This window comes from Anser cygnoides, chromosome 2 (genome assembly GCF_040182565.1).
Source record: "Anser cygnoides isolate HZ-2024a breed goose chromosome 2, Taihu_goose_T2T_genome, whole genome shotgun sequence".
In the NCBI taxonomy this organism is placed as follows: domain Eukaryota; kingdom Metazoa; phylum Chordata; class Aves; order Anseriformes; family Anatidae; genus Anser; species Anser cygnoides.
In genome coordinates this window covers 148,630,142-148,634,361 of record NC_089874.1, presented here as the reverse complement: position 1 = coordinate 148,634,361, position 4,220 = coordinate 148,630,142, and the positions used below count along the sequence as shown (strand labels likewise).

Sequence of the window (4,220 nt, the reverse complement as noted above, 5' to 3'; positions counted from 1 at the left end):
ACATGTCTCTGTCTAAGGAACAGAGGCATCTGTGAATGGTAGGAGTGTAATTTCCTACCCACCTCCAATTACATTCTCTTGTGATCCATCTGTCTGGGAAGCTATCAGGTATTGTGTTTTATAATTGCTGCTTGTTAAAAATATCATCTTAGATGGAAGTTTAAAAAAGGAAATCTCAAAAGACCCTCAAAAAATGAAAGCAGAGCTACTTTTAGAAAAAAGCTTGTTATGAGAAATAAATTAAAAATGAGAATACTTTGCACAAGGATTTGATTTGAAGAAAAACAACCCAAAAGCACAAAACCACAACAAACGAACCAACAAATACAACATGTAGGTCATTTCAATGATAAAAGAAATGTATCTGTTTATTAAAATATTTTCTGTCAAGAACGTGCATTAAAATGTTTAAGGAGAAAATGTCTCAGTGTAGCTGTAGGATTGAACTGAGAAGTGTCCTTTGTCTGTTCAGGTGCAAGACCACACTCCAGGTTTGATCTTCAAGGCAACATCTGCGCTCATATCCCTTCATCTGGAAGCAAAGTGGTACATCTAAGTGACAGGAAAGATGGATGTATAGCTAAATGGATCTGGGTTTCTCTAAACAAGTGTCTGGTTTCCCCACAGAGTTGCATTTGGGCAGGTAGAGCAGGTACCTCACAGCATTGATTTTCCCTTCAGCTAGGTGAGATGGGGTACTGCTGTTCCCAGCCTCCGCACCCGGATTTCCTTTCTGCAGAAAGAAAAGGTTGTGGCTGAGATACACATCTGGACCTGGGACCTGGAAACTCTTGCTAGGTCCTTGTTATGGATATAGCCAGGATTCACCCCCAGAGGTCTCTTAAGCACTTCATTTCCATAATTAATATATAAGGAGCTTTGGCAGACTGTTATGTTAAGCATTTGAGAAGCCTTAATTAAGTGGGTTTGATCCCTCCTGGACCAACCTTCACCTCTGTGCCACGGTGAACTGTTTAAGCAAGAAAGAGCATTAGCAGGTAGAAGGGACTGAAAACTCACCCATAATCATAGTGACTGCGGTGGAACCACTAAGTATATACGCTGATCTAACAACAGAATTTGGCCCCTATTTATTGATGAAATTATGGCATTTTGATCCCTACCCCTTTCCTTATCCTTGTTCTGACATCGCCTTTTGCTTCTACAGTAAAGTAGAAGTCCCCAGCCCAGACGAACCATGTGTTTGAGAAAACTGATTCATTTGATAGTTTCCTCTTCCCAACTTATTCCTCCTGCTCTCCTTTCTTGGTACGTGGTCACCCAGACTAGGAATCAAAGTAATCTGGAATTGTGGAATTATGCTATTTGCTTGCATTACAGGAGCCGATCCATCTTTACCAATAATTACTTGGAAAGCCACCCAAATCCATCTGGATTTGCCCCTTTCTGCTGTGGTACACACCATTAGGATGCTTGTTGGGGTTATGAGCTTGCTCCTCAAGGCCAGGCATATACAGACAGACTGGCAGATGCTGGGCCAACCTGCACTGCAGCAATAGAGAGTCTTGGATCTGTGCACGTGAAATTGGGAACCAAGAAAGTGAAATTGCCATTTTTGGCTCCTGAACATGGACGAATTGTTGTTTTGGGCTTAGGGCCATAAACGCAGATAATTCATGTCTTTAGCGTGGCACCTTCAGTGAAGACATATCAATTTCTGTGGGTTGATGATGTAGGTCAGTAACCGTCTAGCTGCTCCTTCCCCTGGTGTCTGCAGATGGTAAACATGAAAAGGGGAACGCGGGATGGATTTTCAGACTGGCGTTCAAATAGACTAGTCAGGCTTAGGGAGAATAACCGTAAGCCTGCATAGGCAGGGAAAGAGTTAAAAACTGGAATTCCAGTTTGGAAATAGAGGGGAATCATGACTTTTACTACATCCCTCTGCCCAGCAAGTATAGTAACGAACTGGGTGGATGAGGATCTCTCTTTGTTTGTAGAAACTGAAAATTATGGTATTTGCACAGCAATAAACTGCTTTGGAAATAAAAACAGCTCTCAGATGTTTACTGCTGGCAAACAGGGGGATCCTGAAAAAAAAAAGGGATCACGTAAGGATTTATGTTTTGTGGTGGAGACACTGACAGGAAAATATATTTTTAAAAAAGCCAGTATTCTTACCTGATACCATGGGCAGGCTGTGCTGCTTCATGGTTTCACCTCGCTGGACTGTATTTCGCACTCTGCAGAGGCAGTATGCTTTATTTGCAGAGTGTGAGCCCGACAGCTTCTCTCTCACCCTCTGCCCTTGAGGCTTGTTAAAAGGAGGAAGAATAAAAGCGTTTGGAAAGGGACTGGTGAAATTACCCAGGAGCCAAAGAAGTGGGGGCTGTGGGGAGGGATTAAAGTACAGCTTGTGGGTTACTCTGACTGGTACCTCAAATCGCTCATCCCACGGAGTTACGATACGGTGACCAGAAGGATACCCTACTTTTAGTCACAGTTCAAGTGTTGCCCCTGGGGATCCCTGTGCGCTGAATGGACTGTTTTTCCTAAGGAAAAGTCTATAATTAAAACACTCTTTAAGCTCTGCTATATGTACCTTGAGTCTCTGGGGAGCTTCCAAGGGTAAGTGCCTGGCCGTAAAACTCCTGGGACTTCCTACACTGGACCAGGCGCACGTATTTCTTCTGGGGCCACATGTGGTTTTTCAGGTAAGAAGTGCTCTGAGCTGAGACTGTCCAGGGAATGGGATGAGGAGGATGCAGGCCACAGCTGCCAAGTATTTCTGGTGGCCAGGGTGCCCGAGTAGGGGCTGCAAGACCTCCTGGTGGCAGTGGCTGGAAGCAGAGGGAATTTCTGCGTCCAGAAGGGAGCCAGCTCTGCATAAGGAAATAATCTCGTACGACAGTGTGATGAATTCATGTGCATGTATATCCCTGCTCGCTGCTGGAGGCAGTCCAGGCTACGTGTCTGTGTGCCATAGGCCCTCCGTGGCTTGGAGCAAACAGAGGATCCCTTTCAGCCGACGAGGTGGGGAACCGTCCTCCTGGCACGAGGCGTCCCTGGGTCACGGGGCGCTTCCCAGGCTGGGCGTTTCGGCTTGTGCCTTAACAATGCTCGGGAGACTTTTGATTTTTGCTATTTTCTACCAGAAAAGGCATGACTGATTTTGCACTGTTATGCTTAATTAACTTAATTTAATTTGGTGGTGGCAGAGCTCTCTGGGCGAAAGCCCTCTTGGTGTAACTCGGAGACTGTGTCAGCGCTGCTCTCTCCCAGCAAGCCCTCTCCTGCACCATGAAGTCCTGATGTGAAGGGTGCTCAGGAACCTGCCAGTGTCCTCCGCTCTTGCACGGCCATCAGCCATCTGCTTCAGCCCAGGGAACGTTGTTGGAGGGTGGTGGAAAGCGGCTCCTGGCCAGCAGAGCGGTGGCACGCACTGAGCCATCTCTGTTCCCCCGCGCCACGGCCGCGCCGGCTCCCTCATTCCCAGTAGTTACGTCAGAGCCCATGCACTTTGCCAGTAGGTTTGATACGACTGACTAAAAGCACCATTTTCCTGGTAAAACAAACACAGACTCCTTTTTAAAAACACCTTTTGATACTTTATGAGCGGGGCTGGTATATGTAACCTATCAAGCCCAACATATGGCTTATTATGACATTTAGCTGATTAAAATAGTCTAGACATAAACTTGAGATTTCAGAAATGTTTAAGCTAAGTCCGAAATACATTTTAATGTACAGTAGATGTATACTGCAATTTGGGCCACCTGTGTCCCTGTAGGAATTATGGAGCAGGAAGTACTTTTGACTCAAGAAGTGTGTCTGAAAATTGAGGCTGTAAATTAACAACAGCTTGTCTATTAGATTATTTCACCCATAAAGGAGTCTGTATATTTCTAAATGCCCTGTGATTTTCAATACCTTGCTGTTGTTACTTTTATTAAAGAAGGAGGTTGGCAGCAGTCTGTGCTTCTAGGCCGAGGCACATTTTTAGAAAATCGTGGCATAAATAGCAGCAGCCAGCCAGACGGTGGTGAAGCATACCTGTGGCTGCAAGAGGAGGAAACCCCAGGTCGGCCTGTTAGTGGGCACGGTGGTGCCGGTGTCCCCTGGCATCCTGGAGACAGTCCAACTCGCTGCAGACAACGGGTCTCCTCCATGCTGGCCATCTCAAAGCTGAAGGCAGGGCGCTGTGTGCACGCTGCTCTGGGCCGTCCCTGCAGAAGGCCACATAATTTACCTCTTTGTCA

At 46.0% G+C, this 4,220-nt stretch overlaps 1 long non-coding RNA gene across 1 annotated transcript; it reads right to left on the bottom strand.

The window, feature by feature from the left end:
• Positions 1-372: 372 nt before the first annotated feature.
• LOC106042690 (uncharacterized) lies at positions 373-2,534 on the bottom strand. The gene is made up of 3 exons (XR_007157938.2): positions 2,399-2,534; positions 2,143-2,275; positions 373-733 (listed from the first exon to the last, which is right to left on the bottom strand). It is a non-coding gene; the product is annotated as an uncharacterized lncRNA (long non-coding RNA).
• Positions 2,535-4,220: the final 1,686 nt, after the last annotated feature.